Source organism: Struthio camelus, chromosome 3 (genome assembly GCF_040807025.1).
Source record: "Struthio camelus isolate bStrCam1 chromosome 3, bStrCam1.hap1, whole genome shotgun sequence".
In the NCBI taxonomy this organism is placed as follows: Eukaryota; Metazoa; Chordata; class Aves; order Struthioniformes; family Struthionidae; genus Struthio; species Struthio camelus.
In genome coordinates this window covers 63,273,543-63,292,234 of record NC_090944.1, presented here as the reverse complement: position 1 = coordinate 63,292,234, position 18,692 = coordinate 63,273,543, and the positions used below count along the sequence as shown (strand labels likewise).

Below are 18,692 nucleotides of genomic sequence, written 5' to 3'. Positions count from 1 at the left end.
GGAGGCAGGCTGCTCCGCTTACGGCGGGGAGGCTCACGCTCCCAGCTGGGCACCGCTACCGGCGGCGGCGGCAGCTGCTGCCGTGCCAGCACCGCAGGCGGCGGCAGCAGCTCCCGGCGCAGCGGCGAGAGCGCCGGTGTCAGCGCCGCCGCGCCGGGGGGGCCAGCACGGAGGTCGCCCGCGATGGGGAGGGGGGGCTGAAACCTTAGCCGGGGAGTAGAGACAGAGTTTTTGGGGGGTGTGCTTTTTTTTTTTTAGGGGGAGGAGGTGATGGAGCTTTTTTGACTATTAATTTTTCTTAATCCCTTCTCCCGAACCCCCCCACCCGCGTTGCCTTTGCCACCGGGGGAGGATGCGCGCCCCCCCCAGCCCCTTCCCCGGCAGCTCCCGCCGCGGCCGGGCGCGGGGGGCCAGCGGCGCGGGGGGCCGCGGGGCCGCGGCTGCTGCGGGAGCCGGGGCCCGGGCCGGGGCCGGGGCGGCGGGAGCGCGCTGGGCCGCACCTGGCCGCGCCGCGCTGCGCGGACTGCGCCCCCTGAACTCCGCCGCCGCCGCTCCCCCTCCGTCCCCCTGTGCCTGAGTCTCCCTGCCGCTTGTGCCCAGCAGAGCGCACACACACGCGCAGACACGCACAGACACACAGGCACACACACAGAGGCGCGCACTCACTCCCAGCACTCCGCTGAGCTTCTGCCCAGGCTGCCGAGCAGCAAAGCCCAGCCCGCCGGCAGCCCCCTCCCTCCCGCTGCTCCGGAGGATGCCCGGTGAGTAGCGCTGAGGACCAGGAAGGCTGCCTTGTGCCGCGATCGGATGGGTTAGGGATCGTTTTATAATGCCGCCGCCGGGGGAGGGGGTGCGGAGGGGAGGGGAGATGACAGAAATCCGAGCAAGGAGGCACTGAGGATGCGAGGCTCGCCCGGCGCTTCGCACAAGGACTTGAGCTGCGCGCTGGGTGCCCCCGGCGGGCTGCGGTGCCGCGGGGAGGTGTCCTGCGCGGCCGCGGGCACCGGCGGGGGCGGGCGCGCTTGGCCCGGCCGCACCGCACCGCACCGCGGTGAGTACGGGGCTGCGCGGCCGCGCGGGGGGCTTCCGCTCCGCAGCCGCGGTCTCCGGGGCGCGGAGGGTGCGGAGCCCCCGGGGTTGCCCCGGGGTTGCACCCCGCGCTCACCACTCCTCCCCCCCGTCCCTAATTTTGGCGGTGTCCCTGGGTGCTGTCAGCGCGGCGTTGCGGGAGCAGCGGTGCCGCGGTCCGCACCGCAGCGGGGCAGAGCGGCAGCTCCGGCGGGCGCCTCACCTGCGGAGGGGAGCGCCAGGTGATGCGCGACCCTGCGCGGCGCTGCGCGGGGGGGGAGGCCGGGCTCCGCGGGGCCCCGGCGCCTCCCTGCGGGGCTGCCGGCACCGGGGCTGGGCTGGAGGGGGGCGACGGAGCCCGCAGCAGCCCGTCCCTGTCCCCGTCCCAGCTACTGTCCCCTTGTGCGCTACGGCGGGCTCCGGCTGTAAAGCACTCATGCCTCAGGGAAGGCTTCCTACTGGCAAAATGTTTGCCATCAAATCAGTGCGTGGCTCTGTTTAGCGAGGGGTTTGCATACCGCTAACTCCTCTCGGGTTTATGTTCAGCTGTGGCTGCCAAATGTCAGAGGCACGAGGGCAAGGGGCTTTTTTGTTCTCTTAGGCTGCGAGGTGCGATTTGTGGGAAACACATTAAAAAGCTCATAATTGCTGGAGATTCTTTAATGGATTTTGCTAAATGATTTTAATATTTTCTGTAGTTTTGGAGGCAGCACTTTGACAAGGATACCTTTTCTCAGTGTATTTGGCATCCTGGATCTGATCATTCTCCCATTGAAGTCAATGGCAAAACTCACATTGACTTCAGAGAAAGAAGCGTCTGGCCAAGGTAGAACACTTTTCAAATGAAAAGGGCAGGGAAGAAGGCTGAGAAAAGACAAGGTGGCAGAAACGAGTGAAATAAACTTCGTTTTTAAAAAGATAGCCTTTTGACTAAATAGGTTTAGCAGCATTGTGCTGGAGATACCTTCTAGATTTTCATTCCAACTTTGCAGTGAAGAAGAATCAGAAGGATTTCTTGAAATGTTTGATATCAAAGTGAACTGAAACGCATTGTTTTACCCACAGGCATCACAAAATATCGGTGGATTGGTATCTTACATTTTCTGGTGCTGTATGTATATTTTTTTCTTACTACAAAGTTGGAAACAGAGCTCAGATCCGAAGCCACGGAGACAAGCGAACAGGCTCCCATTGACTTCAGCAGCCTGTAGATCAGGTCCAAAAAGGTTCACTAGGCAGGTAACAGGAGAAATGTAGTACACACCATAAGGAAAAGTGTTGCATAAGCATTTAACCCATGAACAGCCTCCCTCTAGGGAGGAAAGAAAACTCAATGTACATAAATTTCTAATTCAGTTTTTAAGAACTCCTTCACAGCACAGATACAAATTAGAAGGAATGCTTCTGATTAATAATTAAAATACCCATATTCATATGGACTACAAAGAGGATTTTATACAAAAAAAAATCCATTAGCAAATGGAAGTTCTAGTTTACAGAACATCCTCTGTACAGTGCAGTATTTAGATTGGGAGCAGTCAAATATATAATGAAATGCCAAATAAAAAAATATTGATATTCAAAAGGGAAAAGATAGTCTTCTTCCTGTAACTTGACTAAACACTTTCAATTGCTTAGAGTATCTTAAAAGGGAAAGTGTAAAGACATCCTTTTTTTTTTTTTTTTCAAATTGGAGTGTCAAAAGAACACGGAAATGTTGCACGCACTTGAAAACTTGACAAGTATCAAAATTATGCCAATACCCTGTGAAGATTGCCACTATTAATTTATGACAAATAAGATGTTTGATAGCAAAAATAATCTGAGTTATGTTCTTATAATAATGTTATCTTTCTAAGGAAAAATGTGTGTTATTAGGCAAGAATGTAAAAAAGTTTGAGGTGCTGCATCTCGGTCAGTTTTATATGTAGGCATCTGGCAGAATTGTCATTGAATTGAACCAAATGTGCCACTAATATATATTTGAGGACAGATTAAGCTGTTCTTGTCACAAAGGAGAAAAGGAAAAAAAAATCCTCTAGAATGAACTCATTCCTCTAGAAATGCTTCACTGTTTCTCTCTTTGCCGTTTTCCCTTGCAATTCCATGTGGAGGACAGAAACCTCGTTAAACCACCGCATTTCAGGTTCCTTTCTAATATTCCTGTGAATTCAAATATTTCTTTTATCAGGTGACATATATGAAGGAGAAGGATATTTATTTTATGGGACATTTCACGGAGAAAAATTTTCTTCGAGCTGTTTTGTTGCTTCCTCTCTCCCCTCTGCTCTTTCTTACTCATTGTGAAACCAACAATCTATTTTTATTGGTAATACTTTCATTTCAAGTCAAATGTGAAGAATGCAGTGTTTATTTCCATACTAAGAGTTTAAGACTGCTTTTTTGTAAGGTCCAAAGCAATGCTCAATCCTGTTCGCTTATTCCATCCAAATGAAGTCCCAAAAATTAGGACACGTGTTTGCATAAATCTTCAGTTTTGTCTTGAGAGCCATTGTTGTGAAATTCTGTATACTTTTCAGTTTGCTGTTGCAATAATTCCTCCTCATATATGTATGTGGAAATATAACCAGATGTTCTTGTGAATGATGTCTCCAAAACAGACAGCAGTGTTAGGCTTACCTTTAACTATGGGATTTAGCTATGTAAGTCAAGATTTAGGTACATGTCAGGATTGAAGGGAGCCAGATAGTGAAGGAATTAGGTGATTCTGAATATGCTTCACCAACTCTTAGTATCTTTACAAACATCTTCCCGTTCTGAGGAAAAAGTATTGTTCATCTTAATTCAAACATCTCGTTTTCTAGGCTACTGCAAATTTGCCATCTCTTGCATGACTCTGAAACATGGCATGTGCCATTGTATTGCCGTAGTTGTTAAGTGAATGAGAGAGTGATTACTGGTCTCTTAATATTTGAAACTATGAAATATACTTAGCATAATTATTGAAAGTGATCTGATTTTTGAGATTATTAAACTTTTAAAAACTTCTTCAAAATAGATTTTATTTTTTGTTACTCTCTAAAACACATTTATCAGATAATTTTTTTAGGAATATACTCTTCTATCCAGCAATTTAAGAACAAAAGCCTCCACTGTGGCTTCAATCAATCAAAATATTGGTTTTAGGTTATACATTGTACATATGGAACCTGACATGTAAAGCAGATGGTATGTAAAATTATGCATAGCATGTCTGGAGAGCCATACAATATCTAAATGCAGCGCAATAGAACAAGGGAAGAGTGTTACATATAACTTAAAATATCAATTATTGGCTTATGCCTAATCTAAACTGTGCTTCATTTTCCCTTACTTCAGTCAGGACCTTTCCTACAAAATGTGATCTTCCTACGAAAAGCATGCAGGTTGAAGTGGTATGCTCCTGGCTAAATAAAATATGGTGGGATATAGAAGGAAAACTAGTTTGGTTTAGTTTCATTTCAGAATGCAAATGCATTAAAATTTAAAAAATAAATGAGGATAGATCTTTTAACCTTTTAAGGAAAATGGCCAAACACTCTTTACTATCAGGATAGTATTCTCCTATATTATTTATGCATTCGGTTTGCCCAACCTAGCAGTGGATAACCTTAATAGAACTTCTGGCCTGCTGCATAAATACTACATTAGCACCTCATTCTCAAGTATTACAAGTCTGTAAGGGCAAAATTTATTCTCAAATAAATGTATAAATAATATACATAATACAATATAATAATATACAAATAAGTTACTGTGCATTGTTAACATAATCACATGAAATGTTTATTGAAGAAAGATTCACATCAGTAAAACCCTTAAATAGATAGTAGTCTTTAAGCATATGCTGACCTCAAAGGGAGCTAATCACATGTTGAGAGAGTTTTATTGGACAAAGATGCTTTCCTGATTAGTGATCATGAAGAGTAACAACTTTCCCAAGTTTATTCAAGTGTTTGAATCAGTGGTTATAAAATATCATCAATATCTGAATATCTGGCAACTTTCATTTTTAACTTCCGGAGAAAAAAATGTCAAACTTTTTTTTTTTTTTTTTTACATTTTGAATACTTCATAAGTGTGTAAGCCATTAACTGTTTTAAAAAGAATTACACAGCAGTACTGAGACTGTCTTACAAAATTTGTAATCAAAATGAACTTTAACGGATAAGATATTTAAGGATGAAGTATATAACGGGGTACCACAAAGTGAACTCTAGAAATAATATTGGGAACTAATATAAAGTAACATAGACTTTAATAGCCCATTTTGTAAGGTCCAGCCATTTTTCAAGTAGGCACATTGAAGGAGTGCTCTCATGTTTAAATTGTTTAATATCCCAGAATATTTTTAAAGTTTTTAAGGTACCTGAGCTGATATAGAACGTTTCACACTGCAGAAAATAGTAATTCCTGTACTTTTCATGCACTGGCACCTTTAGTCCTGATACATCTTACTCCTTGCAACAGTGCTGCTTGAGAAAATACAGCGGTCTGGGGGATTAAAGTAGCACATTTGCCCTGATGAACAGTGTCTACCAATCCATTTCTCTTCTGGAAATGAAAGAATTTTTATCCATTCAAATCACTGTAATACAGTCTTGTATTATAATGGCTTGAACAATCTTGGCTGCACACAGTTGTTGTAGTCTCCAAAGGATTGTCATAAATAAAACTATTAGATTTTATTATATTACAATAGTCACTGTCTACCAAGGGATAACAGGATTTTACATTAAAGTACAAACGTCTAAATAATTGTGAATGTCAAAAATGTTTGGTGGAAGGACTTTATGAACCAATTTTTAATCGATATATGCTATTTTTCTTTAAAAGTATATCACTGAAATATTAATGGGTTAATCCAATGCAGAATTAGGTGGAAACTGAGCTAACAAATAAGGGATTTGTCCTGCACAAGTACTTAAGTTTGCTCAGCAGCATGCAAACTTTCTGCACCAACTGATGGACTTGCAGCTTACGGCAAAACCTCCCTTTACAACCTGGCATTGCTGCTATGATGACAGCATTAGAAACAAGCATCTCATGGGAGACAAGTCAGTTTACGTCAATGGAAATGGATTTACACTGCATCCTGGATTCTGTGCAAACAGACAGGTTTGTTGTTATTTTTTATCGTACCAGATACTACTAAAGAAGGCATAAGTTTTGTCAGAAATTCAGACACCTGGAAATAAATAAATAAACCTGGAAACAAAATTAGAAATGGTGGAAACATGGCAAAATGTAGACAAAACATGTAAGAATACTTTTCTTTTTTTTTAAAGGATGAAAAATGTGTTCTTTTATGAAAAATCCTTGAGAAAGAAGTAAAATATAAAAATAAATGCAGCGAAGGTCAAAAAAATTTACAAAAGTTAGGTTACCTAATATGCTCCTGCCACAGGAGAGTAACTAAAGCTGATGTACGACTAGGATGGGAGCTTCAAAAGAAGACAGGAGCAAAAGAAGAGAGAAAGTAACAATTTCCTATGTTAGAAATCCAGATGGCTTCAACAGACTTTATGTGTATTTGTATACACATATATCTGTGTGTATACACATAAATACATACATACATTTTTTTTTCATGTAATATCAAAAGCTGTTTAATTCCCTACTTTGTTACTGTCTGATTTCCTCATCCCTCACAGGGATTTGCTGGTTGTTCTTCTTTTCTGACTATGAAGATACAGAGGAAGATATGACAGCACAATAAATAACTGAGAGGAGTTAAACTGTTTCCTGAAGGTAAAACAGCAGGGTCCAATGGTTCTCCTGCAGGCTGTTTTAAACTCAGGGCTATAAATAACATCTGATGCTGCAAAACAAAAACAAAAACAAAAATAAAAATCAACTCACAAACCTGAAGTAACTGAATTCTGAAAAGGAGAAAACAAAATGAATCTTCACATCAGTATTATGAAGCTAACGTTACAATAGGTCCTGAAAAATAAGAATCTGAGAGATATTTTGCCAGCTACAGGCTAGTGTCATCTAAAATCACAGTCAAGATCTTCCTGTTAAGACTTGAAAAAGCAACTATATTGAAGAATCGGGAAAGATCATCACTGAGTTGAGTGTGGAGTTTTAGGAAAATGGAAAATGACAATAGAGCAGAGGAGTTAGCTCTTTAATGCAGCAAATACATACACCATATTTAATATCATCTTTTGATGTAGGAAAGGCTGTTGACTGGATTGAGTGGAGCTAACTTTGGCATGATATCAGAAGTAGGATTTACTGAACATTATTTTAGATGATTTGCTGCTGTGTGTCCTCACCCTTGAAACTGCCATAGAAGTATAAATAATGACAGAGGTGGCAGCAAATCTCTACTGTTTATAAGTTCACATTCTTGGCTTTTGTGAATGGATTAATATCCAGTGTAAAGTAAAATAGATTTGCAGTAGGGAAATATCTATCAGTATTAGAGTCCATCAGTATAGTCAAACAACATGCCTATATTTGTCTTCAAGGTGGACAATAACATGAATGATGACGTACAATTTGTCTAAAATAATCTGTTATAATCCTTTCGATAAATAATTCTGAAAGAGAAAATATGACTGATAAGCTTCTTTACCCACCCCAGAGTTTTCACTCATAGGAGGAAAAGATTTGAGGAGAATTAGCTAAGATTTCTTCTAGGAATAGGAGTTCTTAATTTGCATATATCAAACAATTCTGGTTAAAACTGACATTGCTAGACCCTCTTTCAGTACACTCAGTGTTTTCTGATCTAGGAACAAAATTCACTACCTCAAGATACAGCCAAACTAAGCCAAACTACCGAGGTTTCAGAAAGGTGAGATGTATAACTGTAGGTGAAATCCAGTCATCCACTGGGATCTGCCTAAAAACATGGAGCTGTTGCTTCATTTGGGTGGTTGTTTTCCCAGCAGTTCCTTTGCGACTGCTCCCTGGCTGTTAGTGAGGTTGATCCAGACAAACATGAAGCAGCAGCCCTTTTTTCCTTTATATATTGGGCACACAGTATTGTAACTGCCTTTGCTCGTCTCCTGGAAACTACTAAAGAAACTACTTATGGTGCAGATGCTTAGAGAGACATTTTCATATACTTCCACTTTGCACAACTTACTAGCAAGAAACAGAAAAAGATGAATTTCGTGATATGAGCTTTGCTTACCAACGTTCTCCCTGGACAGAAATTTAGATTGAAAAATAGATTGGAAAAGTCTTTCTGTCATTCAAATTTGTCAACTTTTTTTCTTACGTGACAAAGCCAAATAAAAATTTGGGTGGTTCAAAATCCAAAGAGCACATATGTATTTTATAGATGTATATGTGTCTTTTTTTCTCTCCTTTTCTGTTTTTCTTATTGGGGAAGGGAGGAAGAATTTCAGGACAAAAAGAGAAAATATTGAAGGAAAAAGTGGAAAGTTTTCAGCTTTCAATTTTTTTTCTGTTGTACATAGTAAAAAATGTGATCTCTCTTTATTCTGTCATTACCCTTGAAAAAAAATCATACTAGATTTAAATTTAATTAAATTTTTAAAAATACATTTTTTATTTCACTCCAAAATTAACCAAACCCTTTTATTGAAGAGATTTTATATTTGAAGATATTTCAGTCAGCTCTCATCAAAAAGAGGAAATTGATTGAGTTTTCTTTGAAATGTATTTTTATCAGACAAATGAATTCCTTTAAACCAAAACTGTCCACAGAAAAAGTAGGTTTTGGTACATTTTCTGTGTACCACATTATTGTCCCTAATCAAAATTTTTTTTTTCCTTAAACTTTTAATAATTTTAACTTCCTTTTGGAACTTTCAAAAAGAATTTCAAAGCCTCCAAAACATGTTTCTGATGGGCAGAATATTTCTTGCCCAGTTCCAGAGCACATTGTTAGGTAGATTGTATTTTTATCTCGTGGATAAAATGGGACAATTGTAAAGGGTAACAAGGTGCTTTTTTGGAAAGGTGCTTACTAGTCAGCTGTTTAAGTATTATTTTATTCCCGAATTCAGCTCATGCATTGAGGAAGACTTAAGATGAGAATGGAAAGAAAGAAGCAAGGAAGTGGCAGTTTGACATAACTAAGGAAAATAATGAGTGAGAAATCAGATATCTCTTTTAGCAACTTTAAGAAGAGCCTCTCCTCTTACCAGACCATATTTAGGTTCAGGATCTAGGTATTAGAAGTCATTTAATGGCCAGTCTGAAAGAAACCTAATTTACCTAGTCTACTCTTTCGGGAATTTGACTTCAACTTGTGTTCTTCATGCAGCTTGACAAGTATCAGTAAGTACTGCTTATGAACAAGAGAGCTTGCCTCTGGACTCTGATGTATATCAGCACCAATGCACTGGATCAATACGGAAGGCAAAGAATGGCAATGCAGTACAAATCCCAGGCACGGTGGTAGACAGAGGCTGTCCAGTCACTGCTGTTTATCCCCCAGGGATACAATCTTGAAGAGAACAGATTTGTCAGGGTTTGTCTCTTTCATTCCAGTAATAACGAGAGCTTAATTGGGAACGTTTAGTGCTGGCCCCTGTGTGTTGCTCTTTAGAAACATGATTTTTTTTTTGTATTACAGCTGCCTTTTCTACCCTTAGCCCACATTTATGTGAGTAAAATTCAAGGTCTCTCTCTCTCTAGCCTCGCAGCCAGCTAGGCACCCTGGTCACTTCCATACAATTAGACTCTCTTAGCCCCAGAGCAAAGGCTGCAGCTAAACTGCCTCTCAGGAATAGTCTCTGGGCTGGCATGATGCCCTAACAGTGCCCAGGAAATCCCTGGGAGACTGCTGGCCAACTAGCCAAGATCAAAAGAGTGTCAGGGACTGCTCTGACAATTTAGACTTTAGAAAAAATAGTTCTTCGGCAAGGAGCCGTGATTTAATTCACTTGCATGGATGTAGTCTTAGTGTTAATTAGGTCAGTATATGGTCTCTGTATAAATACCCAATGTTTATTCACTTTTCTCTTTAAGCATGAACTCCACAGATTTAATTGGTGTTACTGCAGGGCAGCAAGATGTTGTATTGTTTTTACAAATAATGTTAAAGGGGGTTAATATTTGTTTGTAAACAGTCTCCAACTGTGGTGTACACAGTAGCGTTCTGAAAGTACTGGAAGATTTCAATGTGATAAATGTTTTAGGAAATTGTAGCTACTTTTCAGTATCTGTAGTTACATCTCTCATTGAATGCTGAGGTCAGTTTATCTAAAAATGCCTGTAAGAGTAAAGCTACTAGCTATTTACAGTGCATTTATTTTCAGAAGTTTGTAAAGTATTGAAAAATCTATTTCAGACGAAGGAAGGGTACAAGCGCCATGTTTCAAAGACACATTACTAACTCTTACCAGAGAATACAAACGTAAAGAAAAATCCTTATTTGGTAGAATATTCACACAGCATTCTGTGTGTCAGAAGAAATACATGTCAGTCCTTTTAAGATGCGCTCTCAGAAATCAAACTCCTTTAAGTTTTTAAATGCTGGCACCCTCAGGTAATAGTGAAAATTGTGCTTACACAGGACAGTTGGATAAACTTTTAATAAATAATTGCATGACAGTGGACTAACTGAGTAATAAAAATAATATTTCAGTTGGTCATTCAGGGAAAATATGTTCACTTATAGTCATTCTTATGATACATTTTCAATTCGGGGTTTTAGAACCAAGGCATAATAGTTTGCATCTTCTGCAGCATCTACAAGTCACCTCCTCAACTCTTTCTTCACATTTTACTGGAGAGCTATTGCGAGGGTTTTATGACTGTTTCACAAGCTCAAAAAAGTGGAAGTGAGTTGTTTTGAAAACCGGGGTATGAGTAAATTAAAATGCTGTATATGAAGCCTAACAGAGATTCTTCTTCTCACTGTAATCCTTCTTTGGTTACATATGCAAATTACAGTGCTCTTACAGGACAATTCCCTAACAGATAGATAGCACTTTACTACTGATGGTACAGTAGTTGCCCTCAAATGTCCTGACCCCAGGTGTGTGACGCGACTGAATCTCAGGGGTAAGGTCGTGAGGCTCCAGTGCATTTTCCAGAGGATGCTTTCATTTCAGGCCTGTGCAAGTTACATCAGTTTAATACCCTTGGTGGGCTGGAATTGGGAGAGAGAACAAATCTAAATCTTTTTACCATTTCCTCCTCTTAAGTGGTGCTTTTAAGTTACAGATCTCAGGGGAGCAGCAAGGAGTCTGACTTTACTATTGCTTAAACATATATATAAAGAACCTGATGGCCACAACCTACAAAATTTGAATCTGAATCTGATCAATAGTCAATCTTCAAGTACCAGTTTCAGTATTCAGTAGGATCTTGACCCACAAAGAAGTGAAGATTTCTGTTGAAAAGTAGTACTTAATGAAGTATGCCAGCTTTTGAGCTGAGCTTTGGTTTATAATTTGGGATGATCTTTAAGTCATTTATTTTGCCTTCCTATTGTAATCACTGAGTTCTCTAAAATTCTTCAGGCTTGGAAAATAATTTGTAATATGCAATTCCATGAATATATTCAAGCATAGCAACCTAGTAATAGATTTTGAAAGACCTCTAGGAAAAATCTGAGAAAGGTATTGAAAAGTCATTTATGATATACCTGTAGGCATTGATTTTTAATTTATTCTTAAATATATATTGTGCAAACTCTCACACTATATAAATGCATGTTATTGGTTTGTATAGGCTGTAATGATTAAGGAAAAATGATTGTATTCTAAAAACTTTAACTTCTTTATCAGAGTTTCTTGAAAAGGAATAGCTAAATAAATAGCTATAAAGCTGGCCTGGAGTTTTGGTCGGTGGCTTTCTGTTTTCATGACAGTTTTCAGTTCATGAATGCAAGTCATGAAGTCTCAGATAAAAGGAACTCTTACCAAAGAGTTGCTAATGGATAGTGAGCTAGTAGCCAGTCTCAAATCTGGGGACAGCCACAGAGTTTATTACAAGCTTGAGATTTCCTTAGCTATCTATCTTTTGAAGAAAGATAGCTCTATCTATCTGGGCCTTTTCATCCAGCCTAACTCTTGGAAAGAGCCCCAAAGTTTTGCCCTGGAGTGGCCTGTCTCTCTGCACATAGCCTTGATCTTAAAATATTGCAATTTGTGACATAATGATAAAGCGTTTTTTTAAATATTTCAGTCTATGCTTTAAAGGTACTCTGAAGAGATGTGAGGTTGAGGCATCCAGGGAAAAAGATTGTGACACATTTGGTGACAGTGCAGTACAGGTGCAGGTAGCTTCCTATAAACTATGAAGCAACCTACTCTCCTGAAAAAGTAGCTTTTATCTTGGCCGCAGGTGTACCTTCCCCTCCTGGCGGCTTTCTGAGTGCGGTAGGCCTGACGCTCACCTCTGCAAACTAACCTCGAAGCTTCAGTTATGGTAGCAGAGACCTGCCTATTACCTTGCTTCTGAAATCATGGGGCACACGTCCACAAAACTGTTCGAGCTTGACTGTGTCAGCTCCTGCCTCAGAAGCGAGGCTGCCCACTTGTAACTCAAAGTATTACTCTGTCATACATAGGCTTCCTGCAGTATGTTTCTTAAAAGCCATTTTAATCTGCTGGCATTTTAGTTTGTAGGCCTCTGGGGTCAGGTTGAAAAATTGCAATAATGCTGAACTTACTCTGGTATTCTGGGCAGTCTTCTGAATTTTAAATAAACATCCTCAGAAAGCCAAACTTTTCAAAAACTATTTTTAAGTCTGCACACAGACTTTGAACTCTGTTCAGTTAAGAGCACGCTGATATGCAGGCTCAGATTTGTAAATATGTAAGGTCAGAGCCTCTGAATTTATATATACCAGCAATTATTTTAGTTTTCATTATCTAAGTATCGGACCTATAGATTAGTATTTGACTTCTGAGTTATTGCAATTGTTAATACGTGTGTCTGAATTAACTGTTTTTCACGATTTGTTTTGTATTTGACTGCATACTCAAAACTATAGAGTTACTTTGAAACCCATATAGAAAATAATCCTTTTATAATCTGGAATTAGGTAAAGTGAAAGCTATGTCTTCTGTTTCTCCGAACAATGGCATTCCTTAATCTATTCCTATGCATTTATATAAAGAAAAAACAAGATTACCACCTTCCTTGTCGTAAGAAAATAATTTATAATGTATGCATTTTAAATGTCACTTTTCAAGGATTTCTTGCTACTCCTTGTGCTCTACCTTCTATTGTTACTGATTCTAACTATGTTCTAACTTATGCTCTCCACCATGCGTTTTACTGCTTCTCCCTCTTCTGCTGCAGCCACTTTTATTCCAAAATTCGCTCTGGAGATCCTCACTAACCCAGCCTGGCTTGTGTGGCTCCTCCTCTGCGTCTTCTCCCTCATTCCTTGCTCTGACCTTGTCCTCACCCTCCAATTCTTTGCAAACTGCAGATTGCAGTGGGCATTCAGCCATGGACTGGAACCAACCTTTGGGCACAAAGTAAGCCCCACCGCTTCCAGGCATGGATTGCAACCCGTTAGCCATCTGTTCCGTTGGATCATTATGAATAAAGGCTACCCAGACTTAGTATTTAGCAAGGCTTTGAGAAATGGTACCTTTCTGTTTTTTTTTTTTTTTTTTTTAGTCTGAACCCTCTCTTGTTAATAGCCTTAGAGGCATGCTAAATTTAACTTTCTCTGTATTGAAATCACATTTTGAAAAGTCTAAAACAATTCCCAGCTCACAGCACATCCTGTTACTCAGCTTGACTGGAGTTGTTGTTCTGTTTTGGGAGAGGGTCTTTCTGCGCCAAAGGGAAAGGAAGGATGAGCTCAATGTATTCTCTGTTCTACCAGCTGCCACCAAATGTATTCATCTTTCATTCAAGGAACCGTGAGTCCAGATCCGTTCACACTGCTCACCCTGGTGAGACAGAGTGACATCTTCCATGATAGGTGATGAAGCTGAGTTTCCAGCTGCTCATTTTTATCACATCTAATGAAGAATACTGCAACAGATGTGTTTTCCTGTTCTGCTTTCAGGAGCACCATGAGGCAAAAACCTGAAGGTGGCTGCTACAGTAAAATCTTGCAACATACTGTGTACCTGTACTGTGAGAAAAAGAGTTTCTTTGCTTTCTCAGACAAGTCACAGGGTTTTTTCTGAGTGTTCCACCAAGTTCTAGGAAAAAGATTTTACAACTACTCATCTATTCTCTATTGGAAAAAGCTTAACTTGCGTATGTATCCAAATCTCTAACAGTTAGCAAAGGTTTTCTAGAACTTCTGCTTCTCCTAAGATCATGTATCTTATTTTAGATTGACAGCAAGCTGTGGCTGGCAGTGACATCTCCAAGCAATTCTTTCTGGGACTGAATGGTTGCTTTTGTGCTAGATGTGTGTTGCATAATACACCAGTTCTTCTCTTTGGCAAGGCTTGCTTCAGAGGGTTCATTTTATCCTAGTCCTGGTCTAAAATCATTGGCTCCTTAAGAACTGGGTGACTTGCAGTGACTTTGAGTGACTGTTAGTGGGATGGGGTAGCATGATGGTCTTGATTCTTTGTAGAGGCCTTTAGATGTCTACAGACACCTAAGACAGAAGGAAAATGAAGATTATAGAACTTCACAGATGTCCATTACTTGAGTCCACAAAATAGTTCTGTTAATATCTATAAGCATGTAGTTGTATAGAACATGTAAAACTATATCAGCAAAGCTTTATGTCTTTTGAAATCTAGACCTCTGTTTCGAGAGTTCTGGTCCTTCATGAGTTGCAGTTTTTGTGAGGACAGTCTTTCTGTTAGACTATTCTGCTTAATTGATTGTTCTTCTTCTTATCTGGAGATCTGTCGTTGCTGCAAAAAGGATCTAAATGGCATTTCACTGCATTTTTCTTCCTCTTGGAAAAATGCAAATACAGTTACCCCTTTTTTTGTGAACTACACATTGGATTGTTATCCAATAGATAACTTGAATAATGAAATATTACCTGCTTTCATCATGGTAAGTGATCCATCTCAATTATTCACTTAGATGAAGAGTGACCTATGCTTTCTATCCTTTCCTCCCTCTCACAGTTTGACACTGCATTTCCAAGTCACAGGAAGAAAATAACAACATTACATCTATGCAAAAATAATCTCTTTTATCATATATCATTCTCAATAACATCACACTTTCACCCTTTTCAAAATTAGATGACAGATTAAGAAATTGACATTTGTTCCAATCATAATGGAAAAATTGTGCCTACTTAACATACTCATGCCTTCCCTGTAACTGAAATTTGCAAATGTTAATGAGATTATTCCACTGTTGTGTCAATAAATATTATCAACTGAATTCAGTTATGTATAGTTCTTAGGATTTCTTTAGGAAGATTTTGCATTGTTACTTTGAAGGTTTCATTATGATTCTAACAGACCCTGACTAGCTTTTTTAATTAACTCAGGTCTTCCTAAACTTTACATAGCATATCAATGGGCATGAAGTATAAAACTACTGCACTTGTAAACAGACAGGGAAGATACACACTGATGCGAATGTTGCTTATGAAGAGTAGCAAGTATTTGAGCCTTGCAGTTGCTTCCCTAGTTGGAAAAAAAAAAAAAAAGAAGAATGATAGGGAATCTCAATCTAGTCCACATGTAATTTGTGGACTAGAGTGAATATATGACTCTCCTGGGCAGAGGTCAAATACTGTGCAGTCCTTTCTCTGGGAGACATAGCCCAAAGGTCTTACCTAATTCCTGTGAGGCAACTTTACAATAAGAAGTGACGATGCAAATAACAAACTCCTCAGTTGCTCATGTAAAGGTGCTTTTACACGATCTCACTGTTTGCATAGAGCCTTGCATAGCCCAAACTGAACGCTTGCTTGTATGCACGCTGAGAAGAAACAAAAAGACTGTATGTAATAGCATCACTTGGTGACACCTGCCCTGAAAATATCATCAGAGTTTCTGTAACTACCTTAGTTGTGTTTAATATCTGTGAGGAGTCTAACCTCAGTTTTGAAGGGGTTATAAGTTTCTGAAAATGTCACTGGACTGAAAACTCCCCAATGGGCCTATTACTGTAGGTGCCTGGAAAGTTCAAGGAAAATTGTTTCTTTTTTAACTACAAGGAAAATTCAAATATCATTCTAATCATTAAAAAGCAAAAGATTTGAATATTTTTAACATCTATGCAAACTGAAACTTTCAGGGCTATAAAGCTGAAAAAGGCAAGTCCATCACCATTGCCCAAATAAATCTTACTTAAAATGAATTTCATCAAATGTCCACTGACATTTGACAGAGTTACAGCTTTTCAAAAACTGTATAGTGTATGCCTGTCTATCCTCTGTACCAGATTTTTCTCTAGAACCACATATATTTTTAAGTCTATGTATGTTTTTGTAATTATTTGAACTATATCGAGCATGCAAAGGAATGAGAGGAATCTCATCTTCTGTGTTTGGCATGGCGGATGCTCTAATATGCCTTTTCACCTTTCCACTAAAGAATAACGCTATCTTGCAGATTGCTTACAGAAAATGGGATAGTCCATATTTGAGACAGGCAGTCAAGTGACATTGTCTGATATATATTCAGAATATTTTAAATTGAGAAATCTTGCTTGTTAACTTCCTCTCACATTTTCCTTTAAAAAATAACATTAGATAACCTTGGAAAAATCCTGCTACAAGTACATACAGTAAGAGAAAATTAAAGCTGTCATTGTGTAAAAACTTATGCTTAGTAAAAAAAACTTTATTTCCTGAAAGTATTACCTCCTGATTTTCCAGGATGTCCTTGTCCTTTCCATGTTTTGGGAAAGGTTAGACTAAATTACCGTGTTGTTACCTCCTGTTAAAATCTATGTCAGCACTTTTTTTTTCTTTTTTTTTCTTTTTTCTTTTTTTCCATGGAAACATGGCATTTGGCATTTTTCTGGTGCTTCTCTGAAGGTCCTATCTTTTCTATTTAAATAATAGCAGAAAATCTGAAAAAGGTAAGTCTCTAGCTGTGACCATCATAAAGAAAACTTTTACAAAAGTGAGTGAGATTATGTCTGCTTTGCAGAGATGATGATTGACACTTGAATTTTGCTCCCTGACATAGTCTAATTTTAGGTGTGAATAGTCACATTGCAAAACCATCTCCCTTTGTATCTGTGTTGTGCCTGACTTCTTCTGAATTCTGGTCCCATACTCAGAGGCCTGAATCTTTTCTAAAACTGAGCTATTCCATATATTTTTTCCAATTAATTGAGGATGAAATTCTGTGCCATAAGAGACTTTCTGAGGAAATACGAGATAAAGAGAATTTAAATATGAAATCAGAAGATAATCGGTATCAGATGGTTTTCCAGAGATAACGATTCATAAAATCATGTTGTGACTTTCAGCATCATCTCAGAATTGCTTTCATACCAAGGGTAATTCTCTAGCACATTCTCTAGCACATTCACTGAATCTTCCAGAAATTAGATTTATTGTTAAATTTTATTTGAACTGAGGAATTATTCCTAAAAAAACCATTTTTTTTCATTTCATTCATTTCTGAGGCATAAATAGGGAATTAACTCTTAAAATATATTCAAAAATAAGTGCAGAAGCCACTACAGCTGGTTTCTCTGCCATATTGAAGGACACCTGGTCCTTTCTTTCTTTCTTTTTTTAAAGCCTTATATTTTAGTTTAATTATTCTACAGATTACCAATGCTATTATACTATTATAACATCCATTGCAATATCAGATCAAGGGAAGCGGTGAGGCTGTCTTCAGACTCTTCCCACATTAACTGTTCTTCACTGTGAGCTTATAAAAATAGATGCTACTCATTTTTACTTGATCTTATGTTCTGAAAATTATCACAGTTTTTCTCTATGTTTTTCATAGGAGCATGTCCATGGGCCCTGCTAGTGTGAACATCCTTACATGACATTAAATGCTTAGTCACATATTTCAGTCTTTTTCTTTCTTCACATACATAAATGAATTCATGCACAGGCTTATATTACGTTTCATTATGAGCTGACTTTCAGAAAGATGTTCAACTACTGCTACTTTAATATTTAATACTACTTTTAAAATGATATCTTTAAGTATTTCCAGTGTATAAATTGGAATAAAGTCTTTTAGACTTTCCTATCATTAAAACTCATTACTTTGTACATCCCCTTTGAATGTGCATTTGAAGAAATTAGGTTTTCGTCCAAATGAATTATTAAATTTATTTTCATCTCTTTTATATATCTGTACATTTTCCTTTTTCAAAATATGTGCTATTCCCCAGAAGTTATAAGGAGACATAAGATGCCTAACTATGGGACGGAAAGTATTCCAATATTCAGTAAAAATTGCCACTACTTCACTAGTGGGAGGGAAACGTCTGTACTCAAAATGGTCACCATCTTTTTTAATATGACTGAAGCCACAGGCTTCCCTCTCCTAAGACAGTTTTATTTCATAAAACTATCTCATCTCACACACCTACTAGTTGAAGATGTGACCACGGATTGGAACAAAGCAATTTTACTGAACATTATGCCATAATTACACCAAATGATGTTTTTTCAGCAATAAGGAACCTGAATATTCTCGATATTCTTTCACAATATGAATTTAAAAAATATATATTTTAAAGAAAAACAAGGGAAAAAAAGGAACTTTGCCATATCCAACCTAAGGACTCCTGTTTCCTTCAGA

General features: G+C 38.9%; 1 protein-coding gene across 7 annotated transcripts in view; it reads left to right on the top strand.

Annotated features, from left to right (window-relative positions):
- The first annotated feature begins 500 nt into the window (after positions 1–500).
- Positions 501–18,692, top strand: part of HS3ST5 (heparan sulfate-glucosamine 3-sulfotransferase 5) — a 203,998-nt gene continuing 185,806 nt past the window's right edge. For 6 of the 7 annotated variants that reach the window (XM_068938091.1, XM_068938098.1, XM_068938096.1 and 3 more), the window contains exon 1: positions 501–761. The gene's annotated coding sequence lies outside the window, so the exon portion shown is untranslated. Of the gene's footprint in view, positions 762–974; positions 1,052–18,692 lie in introns of those variants that run through there. The other variant, XM_068938093.1, reaches the window with a different exon arrangement.